The 18266-nt window shown below is 41.6% G+C and overlaps 1 long non-coding RNA gene across 1 annotated transcript in view; it reads right to left on the reverse strand.

Annotated features, from left to right (window-relative positions):
* LOC120383231 overlaps positions 1 to 17142 on the reverse strand; it is a 42920-nt gene extending 25778 nt beyond the window's left edge. Inside the window, exons 1-2 of the long non-coding RNA XR_005588380.1 lie at positions 17053 to 17142; positions 11322 to 11402 (exon numbers count right to left, since the gene is read on the reverse strand). This is a non-coding gene — a long non-coding RNA (uncharacterized LOC120383231). The remainder of the gene's footprint in view (positions 1 to 11321; positions 11403 to 17052) is intronic.
* Positions 17143 to 18266: the final 1124 nt, after the last annotated feature.

Raw genomic sequence — 18266 nt, forward strand, 5'->3', positions numbered from 1 at the left:
TTGCCATGGACTTCACTAAGAACGGAATCAGACTTTTATGCAATACTCTTTTGTATGTTGGGTCCCCGTTATCTGAGAATCTGGCTCTCTCCATGTTATACTGCAACAGTGGAGGTCAACTTTGGTGCTGGAATGGACAGGCACACTGGACAGCTACATCTTGGGGCTGGAGATAGTGGAGAGCCCTGAACTCTAGAATTTGCTTTCCCACCTAGGTCCAAATTTTGCCACATTGCAAACGCCCACCTATTCAACTAGGCTTTTCCTGGGGGGACTGGGGTTGAGAAAATCTTGGTTGCTGGTGGCTGGGGGTATTTTAGCTGGCAGTGTGTTAATGGTGGGTATTACCTAAAAAAACATTTTTATTACTACTTGTCCATAGAAAATAATAAAATAACTGTGTATCCCCACTCTTGTGGAAACCACATTTACATATGATTAAAGAAGGGGAAGGGCTGGAGTCTCCATCAGAGGCCTTGTGTACAGTGGGGCTAAAACAATACTAACTGAACTGGTTTCAAACACCGCTTAAGGTTGGTTTGACTCCCACGGCTTGCCGGCGCACCACCATATCAGAACTCTTTAAAAAAAAATAAATCACACTCTGGATTAGGCCCCCGATCCTAGGGATTCACACACATAGGCCATTCACTAGGAAGCTGATGGGGTTCTGCGTAGGAGTAAGGGTTTGTATGGGCACAGCCTTCACAGAACTGGGACTTCAAGGTCTCTCAGGTGCAGAGCGTGGTTTTGAAGCCGTTATGGGCTATATTCATATGCACAGCAATTGAAGGAGGGGTGAGATCCCCCACTCCTCCAACTTTCCTTCCCTCCAGTACTGTCTTCCCCACAACTCTATTAGAAAAATTGAGTGGGGGGAGAGACAAAACTGAACATCCTCCCCATCCTCCCACCTACTGTGTCCTTCTCCCATCTACTCACCCTCTGCCACTGACCAAGGCCTGGTGATCCATGCTGCCAACAAAGCAAGTTGCAAAGAAGGATAGCACCAGCGACCGCAGCACTTCCTGCTATGCCCCTGCTGGGAGACGCTATGCACAGCCTGAGGAGGCCTCACCGAGCAGCTTCCGCCCTTACTCCCTCCACAGTGGGAATCAGTGCAGCAGTGTGAGGAAGCACCTTGGAGAGTGATTAGCTGAAGCGCTTAGTCAAGCGTCTGTGGAGAGGCCAGGGGTTTGAGAGGGAAGGGGGCAATTCCTGAGGACATGACCAGGAGTATGAATTGGGGTGGTGAGGAGGCCAAGGGAGGACAGGAGCGTGAGCTAGGATACAGGGATGAGGAATGTGAAGGCCAGGCGTGCAACCAAGAACGTGAGTTGTATAGAAAAGGCCTAGGTGGTGAACTAGGACTGCTGGAGAGATGCCTGGAGGGGAGGACCATGAGGGGAAAGGACTTTTACAAGCAAGATGCTGCTTGTACAAACGATACCCTCCAAGATTACAGTCATGCAGCCCCTCATGTTACCAGTACTTGTATCAAGGGCTGTAATTCATGTCAGCTCTGGAGAGAGAAGAGGTAACTGGGTGAGGAGAGAGAATGGGAATAATTCAGATGGGTTGTGGGGAAGCAGGAGAGAGAGTGCAAAGGAAGCATGAGACTGGAACTGGCCTCCTTGCCACAGCACATGTACATCAAATGAAGCTGGTATATTAGGGACAGGCACCTCCTGCTTAGAAATCAGTACCTCTAACTCTGGGGATGTCTCTTTGTTTGTTTGTTTGAAACTAGCAGCCCCTTCTATCCTAGGCTTCTGTGACCCAGGGCAGTCACTAAACAAACAGTAACTGGCAACTGTGAGGCTCCTTAGTGATAATTCAAGCTGTTTGCAACTCCCTGAACTTGGGCCCAGGCAAGGCTTAGGAAGCTGTATTTTACCAGTACAGGAGGAGTCTGACTGGGACAAGGGGAAGGTGAAAGGATTATGAGCAGTGCTTGAATTATGGGGAAAAGTGTTGCGGGGGGAGGCTGAATGTCAAGTGTCTTGCTTTAATTTAAACAGTAAGCAGAAGTAAGAGGTCCAAGAGACAGAAGTGAGGTAGTCCTTAAAAGTAATAAGGGGGCCTGGCCTCTGTAAGCACCCCCTTCCCCCTGTAATTTAAACAGCGGTTATGAGTTTAGTGATTGTTAACAGTAATTCTTAGGCTGCGCTCACTGGCTTCATTTTACAACTGGGAGCTTGGGAGAAAGGGGATGCTAACTGGAAGGAAAATAGAAGCAACTGAATGCTGTCCTGCTTAGCAGAAAACAAGGTAAGAACAAGTTCTTGTTTGCACACGTGAGGTTACTACTGGTAGCCCTTATGGTACTAACTCTTTTGCCTTAATACCTATATGGTACTGTCCCAAATCCCCAGTCTGCACTGGGCCAGGAACTGTCTGACGAACCTGGTTTAAAACTGGTTCGGGCTAAATCTGCTGCTGCCCAGTGTGGACAGGCCCAAAACTATACACTTTAAGTACAGTTTTAACTCTTGTATGGTGACAGGTTTCAGAGTGGTAGCCGTGTTAGTCTGTATCAGTATCAGTAAAAACAACAAGGAGTCCTTGTGGCACCTTAGAGACTAACAAATGTATTTGGGCATAATACATTTGTTAGTCTCTAAGGTGCCACAAGGACTCTTCGTAGTTTTAACTCTGTCCATGCTAACTGACAACTGTATTTCAGCATGGTTTAAAACTAGAACAAATGCAGTTTCTAGATGGGGCCACAGAGGGAATAAACATTGAGTAGGAAAAATTAGGGAGAGGAGGGGATACAGACTAGAGAAGGGAAAAAATCTAAACTTTTTAAAAAATGTTACTATGCAAAACTCAGCAAGACATTCAATTTATAAAGTTCCTGGTTTTTGAATGGGAAAATTGAGATTAAAATACTAATCTCTGTTGATTTCATTGTGGAGCAACAAAAATGAGGGTGGCTGAAAGGATTGACCTATGAGAAAAGATTAAAAGAGCTAAATATGTATAGCTTGGGTAAGCAACAGCAGGGGATGAGGAACATATCTGCAGTGTAGAAACACAGAAGAGGGAGGATTATTACTTAAGGAGGCACAAGGAGTTTGAGTATTGGTGATGGGAAGAAATTTAAATTGTTTAGGTTGACTGCTATGAAAAAACTCCCCTAAGACAGTGAAAATAAGTAATGAAAGCACTACCCCTTGTAACATTTAAATACAACATTGGACTAAACTCTGGAGCCAATATTTTTAAAAGTGACTTGTGATTTTAAACACCTCCATTCCTGAATATCCAACATGAGACACTTTAAAAAGGGCTTCATTTGCAAAAGTGGGTGCTCAGTTCTTTCTGTAAATCTGGCCCCTTTTAAGGTTTCTCAGGTTGGGCACCCAACAACACTAGTCACAATATTTTGGCCTATGCCAATCTGGGATTCCTCGACAGGGGAAATCATCCCGTGGGCAGATATGTTGGTTTTAGAACAGCTCTGCAAAGACTTTACTAAGGCTGCTCTGAAACTTTGGTTATAAAAACAAAACCAAGAAACTGAATACCTTGCTATTTGAGTTAACTGAAATGGACTGAGAAAGCTCAGTCCTCTTCGCTTCCCCCACCTGAACAGCTGAGTACACATAACTACAGTGAAGTCTGAGTAAAAGCAAAATCTGCAAAAAAAAAAAATCAGCTGCTTAGCAGATGTGGCCTAACGATATAGTGAGCTGATTGCTAAGATGGCCATTCCCTATTGGAAATGGTTCCCAATGCAGGTGTCATATCACCCGTTCTTCAAAACCTGTTCAAAAGAAGTCAACTGCATCCAGGACAGTTGATCCTGGAATTTAATGGTGATGAAGGAAGCTACTTGACTCTTTGCTTTCTGAGCTGACAAAAGCTGGGTTCTTCACTGCTTCACTAGCTTCACCAATAGGCTTGGTCATGAGGGGAATGACTAGATTGGAAAAGTATTCCCTATAAGGGTAAGAGACACATTGGCAAGAATTAAAACTTGACCTGTTCTATCATCCATAGTCTGCCTGTCCTAAATTTGTGGCATTATTACCAGCTTCTGAATACTGTGCTGCCTTGTCTCAAAGATCATACTCGGTGGTAGAATAATGCAAAATATACTGAGGACTACCCTTACAAAGGGCAAGCGCTTGGTGAAAATACTTAGGCTTATTCATCAACCTAACCTTCCTCCTCCAATAACATTAATCTAATTGTAGAGACTGACAAAAACAGGGGTGGCTTGGGGTTTGCAAAAGATTGTCAGTCAGGTTTTGTAGAACCAGCAATAGCTTGGAACCTGTTTCCATTTTATCTGAACTCCCAAAGCTCTTGGTGGTTTGAATAAATGGTTCTGGTTTTGATCCATCTGTCTGTCCAGATTTTCAAAGTGCATTTCATTTGCGCATGTGAAAAGATGCCTACCACTGGGAAGCAAACATAGAATATGCAATGGCTTAATTACATTGAGCGTTACTGCTCAGTATAGAGGGGTTCTGATGATGTGGGTTATGTAACTGGATTGTTAATGCTTTTTATATGTTGGCAGAATTGAAATTAAAAGAGGAAATTATTCTCCTGATGCTCAACTCTAATCCCCATCTGTCTGTGTTTTTACTTTTCTGCACTTGCAAAGCTCCCTGATCAAAAGGTCTTGAACATATTCCAGATTTCCAGTTTAGTTTGCTTATGCAACCAAAAATATTATGGCAGAGTTTCCTAGGGGTGATGAAGCATATATTTTCAGTTCCTCTGATTCTCTCAGTCTCAGGGTTGCTAAAAATGGCAAAGATTTAGCTCATTTCATAGTGTTAACACCACAACCAGCTTTTTTTATTTTAAGGGTTTTTTTTTCCTTTTTTTTTTAAAAGATAGATATAGCCTCAAGTTTTGCAATGAGGCAATATGGTCAGAAACAGAGACTTGCTGAATGTACCTTGTCTTTCAGCAGAAAGAAAAGGGCCTTGTCTTAATACAACCAAGGCAAACAGGAGACTAGTCGAAAGTGGAGATGGAGCCTGAATTGCAAACTAGGGAGCCTGGACACAAAAAGTTCAAGGATATTTGGATCTAGGGCTCAACAGATAAGAATCCAGGGCTAATAGAGATAAGGGTCAGCTGCAAGGCTGGGAATGAGATCTGACCTTCTTCATTATGGTCTTGGTTGTACTTGGACCCATCCTTAGTTGAAAATTAGCAGGCCCATTGACCTGCTTAATCTTCCTTCCCCTCCTGCTACCCCCGGCCCTTTCTTTGGTTTTGGAGACCTTTGTTAGTGGTAGAGTTGCATGGCCGTTGCCAGCCTTGCTTCATGGGTGTTGATGGGACTCTTACTGTGGGTTTTCCATGGAGTTCCATATTTTGTGCTTGGAATGAACCCAAAGCACAGCTGAAACTGGTGTGTTTTGTCTTGGGTTGGTGGTGGATATTCTGTTTAGGAGTGGGAGGAGGATGGCAAAAGAAGCAATGAGTGTGAAAGGGGGACATTAAGTGGGACAGGGAAAAAGCATAAAGTGTAGCAGAGAGCAGGGCAGAGAGAAAGAAGGAAAGCAAGGGGGAGAGAAAATCTACTGAATAATAGCTATTATGTAAATCTTTCTCTTGCAACACTGGCTAATCTCATTAACATTAAAAGTGCACGGGAAACACCCGCTGAGGTCTCTTTCAGACAGTAGTACTGTTGCTATTGCAAGAGGAACATCAGACCCTGAGCTCAGAGGTTGGCACCTGCAGGTGAACACAATTCACCTCTCATGTTTGCTGTATGTTTCTGAAGTGGGACAATGGGGACAATTAATACCATTTTGCATGAGGACATGTAGGAGGATAGCCAATGCTTGCAACATTCATCCACACAGTCCAGGATCTCAAAGTTGGAGCAGATGGCAGGAAGGATGTCTTGTGCTATTTGTGTTAGGTGTGCAGTTAATAAAGAGATTTTTAATACAGAAGAAAATCTTTATTTATTCTTGTATTGACATGCATGACCATTTACACACTGTGCCTTTCAGTTTGTACTTACTATCGCCGTTATGGATATACCAGACAAGAATAGGTAGGGGGACACATCTTCATAGCCAGTGCAGTCATGTTTCTGGTGTCTGTTAGACAACAGGCTTTGTGCTGCAATTCTTGATTTAAAAGTTTGAACCACAAATTTTCTTTCAAAAATAACATCCTTAACTCAGTTAAGGAAGGGCCAAGAAGTTACATATAAAACCACAGAAGGAAAACATTACTAACAGTCCATGAAATCTGAGTCGGCTACCATATTTAGACCCTGACCCTGCAAGTGGATCTTGATGAGTGTCTCTGATACCTGCCGAGAACCCTGTTGACTTCAGTGGCACGTCACTTGGGCACTGGGGTCTATTGGGGGCAATATCAGAGCCCTAATTATTATACCTACTAATGAATAAAGCTGGGTAGTACCTGAAACCACTCACCTAGTTTCAGGATTCACTGGAATTCAGATCAAGTTCACTGAAAGTTAGCAAATTGTTTTAACAAAGCTGGGCTGATTTTATGGTTTTTCACTGTAATCATGTTATTGCAATTGGTAAGGTCGTCCTTCTTTAGCAGTTATACAATATGGTCTCTCTTCCACTGAGTTGAGTTCTTTACTTCTTTCCATATTCTATCTAAAAACACAATGAAAGCCTGGAGGTCTATTTCATCATGTGCTTTATCCTCTCTCATTGCTTTCCTATTTTTGAGTTTACTGATGGTTTTTCTAACTGTTTCCATTTTAATATCTCCTAAATCAATATCAAGCTCTAGTGCTAGGTCTTCATCATGTATTTGTAGTAGTTGACTAGGACTTGGTCTATTTAAAACAGCCTGAAAATGGTTTGCCATCTTTTCTTTTGTTCTTCAGTATTAAGAGTTTCTATTTGCATGTTTAATAGGGGACCCAGTATTGCTAAAGTTTCCTGTCAGTTGTTTAATTGTCTTACACAAGGTTATAAAGTCACCTCTTTGGCTAGCATCCTCAGCCTCTTGTAGCACTCCTTTTTACCTCTGTCTAGAGCTCTGTATTCTCCTTGCCACTTGTTTGTCTCTTCACAACTTAGCATCCATGAGTTTTTGCTTTATACTACTTTTCCACTACTACCAAAGTCCATTCTTCCCTTTAAGATGGTGGTGGTGTTTGTTAAAAAACTTTCTTAGTACATTTTAGATGGCACATTCTGTTTTTCCACAGAATATCAATGTCACGGTTTTCTTCAGTTTAACTCCATAAGAACACTAAACCAGTTCTTCAGTTCAAGATGAAAAGCACTTTTTGTGTTTGGGTCTTTTAATTGTGCCCTGTCGATGCATGGTCTTGACCCTACCATCTGCAATAACTGGAGAGGAATCATATTACTCTCAGTGCCTGGGGAAAATCATGTGCATCATCATCCTGGAATGTATCAAGAAACAAATAGACCTTAAACTTCGAGAGGAACAAGCAGGATTTCGACCACTGAGATCATGTGCAGACCATATTTTTGCTCTCAGACATATTTTAGGACCGAGTGTGAGGTGGAAAACACCTCTTGTGATAAATTGTATAGGTTTCCAGAAGTCTTTTGACAGCATACACAAAGGCAGTCTCTGGAGAATTATAGCACAGTGTAGGCAAAAATAATTAGAATCATCAAGGATCTATATGATAATGCTGAGTGTACAGTCAGCGATGGTGATGTCCGTCAATGGTTTGCAGAGACAACTGGAGTAAGGCAAGGGTGAATTATGTCCCCACTATTGTTTGCACTGGTCATTAACTATGCCATGAGGAAAGTAACCACAGAAGGCAACCAAGGAATTTGTATGGACAAATGATAAAGCACCATTGGATGGCCTCATTTTTACTGATGACATTGCCCTGATTAGTTCAACACATGACTTAATGGAAACTTTTGGCAGATACCGCAAAACAAGTTGGTTTCTTCATCAACAAAGGAAAGACGAAGTATATGGACATCGTTAGAGTGGATAAAGAAACACAGAAGAAGTAAGTCACTTTATCTACCTAGGGAGAGGGAGGTGCGGTGATGGTGACGACATGCTAGATAACACCTCCCTCCCCCAAAAAGCAACAAACTTTCACATACTTGAAAAGATTTGGAAAAGTAGTATAATTGGCACGGACACAAAAATTATTATTTTTTTTAACACTGGCATCATGTCTGTTCTTTTATATAGAGCACTCTCCATAGAAATCTACAACAGAAATTAATAAAAAGATCAACTCATTCCAAAGTAAATGCCTGTGGAATATCTTCAGAGCTCATTAGAAAGAGTTCATTACAACATCAGAAATTCTCGGTAGAGCACACCAATCTACAGAATCAAATACGGTAGGACGACAACGATGGAAATATTTAGGTCATGCTTTGAGGATGCCACTAACATGACTTCCCCATCAAGTGATAATATGGACACTACCTGGAAAAAGAAAGAGAGAGGGTGATCTAGAGAAACATTATTCAGAACAATACAGAAAGAAACTAGATCCATCAACATGACACTCAGAAGCCTGAACAGAGCAGTACAAGACCAAAATAAGTGTCAGAAACATGTGGATGCCCTATACACCTAAAGGGTGCAGTAGAATAAGAAATAAGAATTGGAATTTAGCTGCTTTGTGGAGTTTTGATTGTTTCAACAGAGTTTCACATTGAGATGTCACATTCACTGCAACTGAACCCAAAGAAAACAGCGGCATGAACCTCTGAAAAATTAAAACTTGAGTTTTGCATGGTTTTCTTGTTCTGTTGCAATAGTTAGTGTGCTGTCCAGATGGCCACCTAAGTTTTGACCAATTTGAATGATACAGATGTGTTGAGAATTCACTGCCATTGCATAACCCAGGCAATACTGTCATAAGAAACACCAGTCGTGGAAAAACCTAGCAGATTTTTCTATGAAAATATAATATTGGGGAGTTTCCAAAGGACATGGAAAAAGAATCCCCAAAAGCTAAGGCAAGATATAAAAGTAGAAATACCACAGATGATTCTAAATCCAAAGATTTCCCATACAAAGGTAAAAGCTTGGCTCCATCTCTATTGCTGCAGCAATTTTAAGTGACTAATGAATAGAGCTGGATGGAGAATTATCATTCCATTTTGTGGAGGATTTTGAGACTTCAAAAATTTTCATTCTGATTTGGAATTAAAACAAAACTTTGAAATTCTCCAAAGCAGAAATCTGAAAAAGAAAGAACAAACCAAAAATGTAGTGTCTTGTTCTGATATTTTGCCACTCTGTAGCAGCCTGCTGGGATTTCAGGCAGCCAGTTCCCAGGAGTCAGGGCAGCTAGCCTGGCAGAGCTGCACCACAGCCTAAGACCTTGACTCCCCAGGCATGGATTAATCCAGCAGGTAGGCTGCTGAAGAAACAGATGGGCACGTTGGCAGGAAACCAGGCAGGGTTCTGTCCGAGCTTCATCGAAACTGAACAATCGCCACAATGTTTTGAATCCACAAATTCCGACAGTATTTTGCCAGAATTTTCCCAACCTGTTTGACTAATGAGGTCCTACACCGAAACACACAAGTAGTATAAATGCTTAAACAATGCTGCATTACAGGAGAGTACCCCCACAACAGGCAATTCCAGCAAAGGGGTAAAGGATCAGATGAAACACTTATTTATATTTCAGTAGTGCCTACAAGCCACAGTCATGGCCCCAGGATACCTCCTGGTGTTAGGTGCTGTATAAACACAGAATAAAAACACTGTCCCTGCCCCCAAAGAGCTTACAGTCACTTGAGACTGAGTGATCACTGACTGGGAACAGTTCCTCCATGTCAGAGTTGAGGATGGGTGCATGGAAGTTTGCACTTTTATTGCTTGTGCCGGACCTATTCTCCAGCAAAATAGGATCTTGTTTACACACAGACTTCTATGAAATTTTCCCTTTGTTGCTCTAGCAGTGCTGCAGCTGTAGTGATGCTGTCAATGGCAAGGGAGGTAGTATAGACAGGCAGCCAGTGTTCTTTGGGCCCTAAGCATGTGCGTAAGTCTCATTGACTTACCTTTGCGCTTAACTTTAATTGTGAAGCGCTTTGCTGAATAGGAATGGATTTAAGTCCATGCATGGTCGTAAGTATATGCTTTGGCGCTTTGCGGAATCATCCTGAAGGATAAGCGCATGCTTTAGCATTTTGCTGAATTGGGGGCCAGTTAGTACTCAGAACCTAGTAGCAAGGTCTCCAAAGCCCGGCATCTTTCACAAGCGGTAAATTCAAAACACACATTTAGAAAAAACAGTTCTAGAAAGTGGTTTAAAAAAAAAGTCTAGAGAAGAGGAAGAAAAACAACCCCTGAGGAAATAATTAAACTGAGGGCAAGAGATCTGTGGGGTTTAAAAAAAGAAAATGTTACTAGTGCTAGTTTAGCGTTTGGATACGGATGAAAGATGCTTTAGATACAGAGAGCTGATTCTGGCCTTTTTTTTATTTTTTAAGTTTTATCACTGATGCCATTGAATTGCTGCTGTAGGGTCAGACAAGTTCTGCCTCACGCATTTAGCCCTCTGGTAAGGTCCTGAAAGGAGGCCGTTCTGCTAGTGAAGAATGGAGGTTTAACTGCTGGTGATCGATGCATTCTGGGGGTTTTGTGCAATGAAAAGGGTCACTGATCAAATGTTGCTGTTCTCAGCAGCGAGCACCTGGTTTATAAATAACTCCAGATATAGTTACCTCATGACCTTCATTTCTCAGCACCGGCAAACCAACTCTGAGCCAATCAAAAGTTATCATTCTCACCCACTCCCTGAACAAATAACACTCTGTCTTATGGACTCCTAACCCAACACATCTGTGATAATGAGTGCCCTCTGTAGGAAACCAGCATGTTTACATTCAGTCTGCACAGCCTCTTTGGTCAGACACTGCCACGTACAAGCAAGTGGTGCTGGTCTTGAGATGATTAAATAAAATCTGATCTTTCATAGATGTACACTGGCAGTGAGCTTCCCTAGGAAAATATATCCAGATCTGCCCTCTTGTGTACCAATGAGAATTCATTTCATATATGCTGCATTCTTAACTTTTCACGGTTTGGTAGAAGGTTGGGCATATATACAGGCTTTTGTCCTGTACAGTATATAAAATGTGACATACAAGACTAGCAATCTTTCATGTAATTTAATTCAAAATAGTTCCATTTAGACTGATTAGACATGAAATTGACCAGTGTTTTATAATTAGTTATATATTTTTACATGTTTTTTATGAAAGATCAAGCTATTGTAAATGAGCACTTGCCACCTCCATCAGTGTACCATGCAACACTTTCATAATGGAACTAAAACAAGAAGGCAAAAGTCTCTGGTTACTCACACTTCAAAGTCTCATGCCAGGTTGTCAGAGTTTCAAGCAAACCTGGGCTGATGTGGAGCTTGGAGGGAAAGACTCGGTGACCTGAAACGAAACAAAACGTGGCTGTTCCAGGATTTGTTTTAACCTAGTACATAATGTTTGTGTAGCAATTGGGTCAGTAGTTAACTCCTGGCTGGAAGAAACCCTAATCGGTTCTTCCAGCAAGTTAACTTCTGTACCGTATCTCCTGATGTAAATAGGCAAGGTATAAATACCTGCAGAATTGTCCCAACTTGGGGGGCTGGGGGGAAGAGGGCAATTAGAGGCAAAAATCATGGGCCAGATTCATGTCTTGACATGTGTCCTCTTACTCTGATGCACTGATCTCTTACTCTTTCCTGTAACACTATATCAATGACTCTGATATAGGCTCAGGCAGAGGAAGAATATTTTTATTTCTTTAAAAAGAAACTTGCATTTACTATTATATATTGTTTGAATTCATAATAACTTATCGGATCTCACCTTTCTTCTGACTGAGAATTGTCTGCCAATAGATCTGTTTTCTCAAAATTTGCTTTTGAAATTTTACCAAGGGACTGTTATGAAAAATTCTTGGTGTGGAGTTCATTAGTGAGTGGATTGTTGTGAATATTTGATATTATCAAAATGATCTTTGTGATTGGTAACCTTAAGCTGCATGTTATGTTTCTATTCTGGCTGGACATAAATCTTAGAATTGGGTTTTCTTGCATGTGCTTGTGGAATGCAAACTTAAATTTGCCTCAAATCAATATTTTCTAGTATTCGTTTTAAAATTCACTGCTCCCACAAACATCCTGTCAGTAAACTTGATCACTAGACTGTTTTGTGGAAGGCAAACACAAAAGGGGCCTGTTCAGTCAGTTATTTAAATATTCATGGATTTCTTTCAGTACTCTTCATCTCTACTGGGAGCCAAGTAAATTACTTACGTACATTTTTCACATTTGCCATAGTAGGAAAGTCCCTTTTACACTTTCTTATGGAAAAGATTTTGAAAACCATATTTATCAGGGACAGCTCTGCTTGCTTAGTGCATGTTACCTGACTAGCTTTTCAGTCACTGCGTTTGTAGGGGTCATGTGCATGAAAACAGAGTCTGTTTCATAAACACATTAGCGCCTGTCCCCTACCTGATAATGTAAGTCCATCATCCACATCATCTCTCTTAACAAATTGATGGCTGCTAAGGTTATGTTATAAATAGCAAACAGAAGAACTCTGAAGAAAGCTTGTGTAAAAGTAAATCTAACATGAGCAAATGGAGACAGAAATACACAGAACTATTGAAATGTAGTATCAATAGAATGGCTTTAAAAGATTTACAGGTGGTTACATGGTTTGTGTTTTAAGGCTTTTGCTAATGCACATGCTTGGTATATGTGATTAATCCCAGGTCAGGGAATCTTTGCAAATGGGCAGCATAGCTGAGTGTGTAGATCCACCGTTTGTCAGGGTGAAATTAAAACGCTTTCCCTGAAGAGAAAGCTGCAGCAGATGGCAGCTTTTCTTTCTGCTGACATTTCTTGAAGGTTTAAAAGCTTTGCTTTATTTTAAAATGCCTCTTTCAGCAGAGGCAGTACTCACTGACACTTGTAAACTAACATGAATCTTCTCAAAGTTTCTAAAAATCTGTCAAGGATTCCCTTCCTCAAATGGATGGAATCCAAGATGGTATGTGCTGGATGGATAGGGACAGTCCGCATAAATCATAGCAACTTTGCAAGTCATCTCTGCAAGACCACCACACTTTCAGATAACTGGTTCATTAGACAATTGTCTTTTTATTCATTGAGAGATACAGGGTAAAAATTTCAAAATGACCAAGTCCTGTTTTCAAAAGTGACTTAGGAGGCCAAGTCACTTGAAAAGTTTGCCCTTTTTCAATTTCAGACTAGAGTTGTGTTTTGCTCTAGAAGTGCCATGGTTCTAACAAAGAACCTACAAAATCAGTTTATGAAAACTTCATTAGTGTTTTAAGTGTAAACCATAATTTATGTTCTCACTGACTCTGGGTTTGACATTCAACCCTGCATCATATTGATCTGCTGCTGCTAAAAAGTGGATGGCCATCTAGGTGTTAATGGCACAGTATTTGGTTCTGCAATTTAGAAACCATTTTTAACTGTGGGACTTCTTGAAATATTTGGGATCCCCAATGGGAATCCTAGCTCACCTAAAAATGTTTCAGTCACCGCTCATTCTGAAAGCCCTAGAGGTCTGACAGATTCAGCAGGTTTTTCTTTTGCTAGCTTGCCAAAGTAGATGTCAGTATAGAGATCCTGTAATTTTCACTGATTTGTAACTTTCATTGCTTGCGCAAGGATCAGGTAAAATGTTGGCAGAGCTATGGAAATATTTACACATTACACTGACTAGATTATAAAGGATGTGGTAATAAATCATTTAAAAATGACCAAACCGACAGTATAAGTTAAATTTCTTACACAATCACCACTAAATTCAAAGAATTACCACTGTAGGTTCCTCATTCTGATATATCCTGTGGAAAAAAACATAGTTTGGATCTGATTTTTGCATGTCTGGAACTACTGTGTGACTGCATGGGACATTTCATGTGGAGAAGTACCTCCCAAAGAGCAAAATTTAGAATACCGAGGTAGTGCAACAAGGCTGCCAAGAGAAGAGGCCTTTTCTTTAGCTGTTCTCCCTCTAGGTCACTAGTTTTAATCTCTCCCAGCCTGTCAGGGACCAAAAACTTGCCACAATGGGATGGCCATTTGGCAGTCTATATGAAATGTAGTGTTAATATCTCACCAGTTCCTTGGGGATGGCTGTCCATATCAGAGAAATTCAGGGCTAGGGCTACAGAGGTGTTTTGTTTGTTTTTGTTTGTTTAAATCTGTTTGAAACTGGTATGGTTAAAGTGGCATAACCCTTACAGTGGATACTATGTGGGTTTTTTTGTTTGTTTTAATATCTGTGTGAGAATATTTTCTACATGGTGGGAAAATATACTAGGATGTCATATCCCCAGAAACTAAACAGTCCATTAAGTAAATCCAATTGTTTGTTCTCTGCTACAATCCTGGATAACTTTAGTCAGGGATTATGCTTTCTTTTCAAAACATTCTTCCTTCCATAATAAAAATGTTGCTCCTGATAATGTTTCCCTATAGAACTTCCCAAATTTGCTGTTGAGCAATAAAAGCTACTTAGATTTATGACTGCTCAACAAAAGGTTCATGATGTAATAAGAGGTTGCTTTTCTTTATAGGCTGTATCATTTAAAGTCAGTTCTGGTTTGATGTGGCTAAAAATTCTGGGCATTGCTATCAATGCCTGGTGCTACTAATCATATTGGTGTATCTCCAAGTCTAATTCTGGTTATTGTTTATAAATAAATTTGTTAGTTTCTAAGATGCCACAAGTACTCTTCGTTATTTATACACTAGTTTCTACTAGTTTGATGGGTGAACCTCAAAGGGTCAGAGTTCAGGCTGTTTGGATACTTATTTGAACTATGCAAACCTTGAATTTGCAAAATTCGACTCCAAACCTCACACGGAGAGGCTCTCATAGCAATAACTTTAGACTGTGGTGTCTAATATACCTTTAACACTTTGTACCCCGCAGGCAGATCTCTACTCTTTTCCCTGCCACGTTGACAGTCAATGAATTTTTTTTTTAAAACAAGCCTTAGCTGAAATCTAATGTTAACACAGATAGCCTGGGGAAAAACTAGACTCCAAAGGGTAGTTTACAGCTGAGACAACACAGAGCAGGTGTACTAATTCAGAGGGCACTTGGGTTGCTGCTTGTATGTTTGCCAGCTCTTGCATTGTTACAGCAAAATAACGCTCAACACACATGGGACCATCTACTGCAAGGTATTATGGCCCTACAGTGCAGGAGAGGGAATTCACACAATTATTTCCACACTACCATCCTACCATGATGCTAAATTGCACAGTATGTGAGTAGCTAGTCAGTGATCTCTATTAGAGCTTGGGGAAACAAGTGAACAACTTTCTGCAAAGCTTCTTACGTGCCAGGCATTGCCCTTTTGTTTCATGCCTGTCAAGTTAAATTTTTCTACCAAATTTGACACAGTGGTGCTTTTCTCTGTTTGCAACAAAATCAGTTTAACACTAACTTTTGATTAAGTGATCCCATTTCCATGGGGAGGGGAGGATAGCAGAATGTGTCAAGCTTGAGGGTGAAATTTTCAGTTCCTAATTACTCAGACCTCACCTCTTCTATGGTATGTATTTTGCAGGCTGCCATAGCTATGGGGCGCAGTGGGAGTACTGCTACAAGAGCACAAGGACGTAGCTGAGAAGCCTGCTGCTCCGCTTGGTACCGGAGATCAAGCCCTCTATCTAAAGGACTCTGGCATACAGGATAGATTATTGTTGATCAGAAGAAATGCCTGCTCTTTTTTGCAGCTCAGTTCCTTGTTTCCTTAGTAACTCTTGGTGAAAGTAAATGCACCTGAGTGTAGTTTTAACAACGTGAAATTTCTACATACGTTGCCCAATCCAATTCCACCCACTCTCAGCATCTCCCTCATCTTCCATGATAGACCTGCCATTACACGCTATACGGTACGATCACTAGCGGAGTGGGTGCAATCAGAGACTGAGAAGCATGTTAACAAAAGTCCTGGCAAAGAACAAAAATAACCCCCTGCCAGTCACCATAGCAAATGTTGCTCCCGAGAGATAGGAAAAAATTATATACTGAGATGTATGTGGCGTAAGCCTGCCTACACCCTGTGTAGGAAGGGGCTTTAATAGAGCACTGAGAGCCTGCACGTGGGTGGAGAGAAAAACAAATGTTAACGGTTCCTTTTGTTGTCTTGGATAGCACGCTAGAGAACGGAGAGTGAAGGGAAAGCTCCCCTTGTTCTGGAGAAATACAGACTCATTGTGATAACTGCAGAGAGGCTAGTAAGCTACCACACTTGGCACTGCTTTTTTTCCTAGGGTTACTTGGTCCTGCTTCAGTACCGAGGGCTGGACTTGATCACTTCTGACGATCCCTTCCAGCCCCACATTTCTGTGATCTACTGCAGCAACATTATGGGGGTCAGTGCCCATTTGAGAGCCCATGCTTCACTCCCCTTTCCAGGAAAGGGTTACACTGAATTGTACTAGGCCCCTGCAGACATAATAGCACCGGACATAACTGGACTGTCTGCCTTGCAGGTAGCAATGTCTGATGGGTGCATTAACAGTTTGTGAACTGGCTGGTAAACCGGACACATGCCATTTCGCTTAGGGAAGCAGAAACTAGAATAGGCTTTGTATCCTCCCTCCCCCAGGTTGCAGCAGCTGAACACAGTGACCAGACAGTGTTTAGTGGGAACCTCTGAGCAGGACCCCAGTGGGAAGGGAGAGTACTGGACAGGTGGATTGCAGTTTCCCCCAGGCAACTAAAAATACAAAAGCTCCCCTTCCTAGAATGGAACAGACTTCAGGGACTGAAGCTAGGTGTAAGTATATGAAACTAGGGCTCCAGGAGGCTGGAAGAGGCTTGTAAAGGTGGTTCCTGAGCACACTCTTGCAGCCCTGTGCACCTTAATGTCACCAAATGGAGCAGCAATAGGTTTCAGTTTAACAGCTCAGGGTCAAGGAGAAGCCAATACATATCAACAAAATACCATCTCCTTTTAATCAGGTGTCAGGCCAGGAATCCTTACAACACACATTTCATCAGGCTCTGGGTTCACAGCTCCCAAACTTACAGTCTACATCAAGTCTCTGAATCAGAGTAGGCTTGTCTCCAGGTACCCGACTCCTACGAGTGCACCTGCTGCAGCCTACCAGGCTCTAGCTCCTCCTCTCATTCCTTGTTCTGTTTCCTGTTCCTGTTTATATAGCTCATACCCCAGGGCAGGGTGGCCTTGATTATCCTCAGGCTATACACTCCAGCCTGCTCCTTAAAGGGGTAATACCTTTTCCCTCTCTCTGTTGCACTGTTTCACAGGGCAGTATAAATAAGTCACCACATTAGACAAGCACAAGTTGTTGGGCCATGTGGTTGCATTTAATAACTTGAATTATATCCAATCCAGTTTCATACTCAAAATTGAAATTAGGAATGGATGCTATGCTTATGTACTATGGGGATAAAACCTACCTCAGAGGATGATTGAGAGAGTAAAGCCACAAATACTCCAAAGGTGTTCAGATGTTCCAGTGGTGAGCACTGTTAAGAATATAGCTAAAATGTTCATGTTGCAAAGCTGATATTAGGAAATCTCCCTATCCCTGTTCAGACAAGTATCAGGGTAGCCGTGTTAGTCTGGTTCTGTAAAAGCAGCAAAGAATCCTGTGGCACCTTATAGACTAACAGACGTTTTGCAGCATGAGCTGTGTGGAGGGTGAAATGCTCCGGATGTGCGGATGGGAGGATTCCAGGGGCAGTAAGCATAATAAGCAAGCCAGAAGCAAGCTAGAGATTAGATCAATCATCAGGAGGAGAGGAGGATGAGGTTCTAGCAGTTGTGAGTGAGGAAGGAGGAGGGAGGAGAAACTGGTTGGTTGCATTCAGCAATTTCTTTGTTTTTTTTTTAATCCTAAACTGATGGTGTCAAATTTGCAAATGAACTGAAGCTCAGCAGTTTCTCTTTAGTCTGGTCCTTTTTTTTTTTTGGGGGGGGCCACCTTAAGATCTGCTATTGTGTGGCCAGGGAGGTTGAAGTGTTCTCCTACAGGTTCTCCTCAGACACATTCTGTACAGTATCATATTTTGGTCACCCAAATTCAGCAGGAAGTAGGACTACCATTACTTTGCCTGCCTTTCTCCCTTTGCCAGGAATAAATGCGATGCCCCCTGAAAACTCGTATGAATGAATGTCTCATAAATTTTGCCCTCAAGAAAATCTGCTTGTATCCGGTGGTCATAAAAAAGAAATTAAATCTGCATATAACATTCAGGAACCTGTAATTCTGCTGC

The sequence above is a fragment of the Mauremys reevesii genome, linkage group 15, assembly GCF_016161935.1.
Source record: "Mauremys reevesii isolate NIE-2019 linkage group 15, ASM1616193v1, whole genome shotgun sequence".
Classification (NCBI taxonomy): Eukaryota; Metazoa; Chordata; order Testudines; family Geoemydidae; genus Mauremys; species Mauremys reevesii.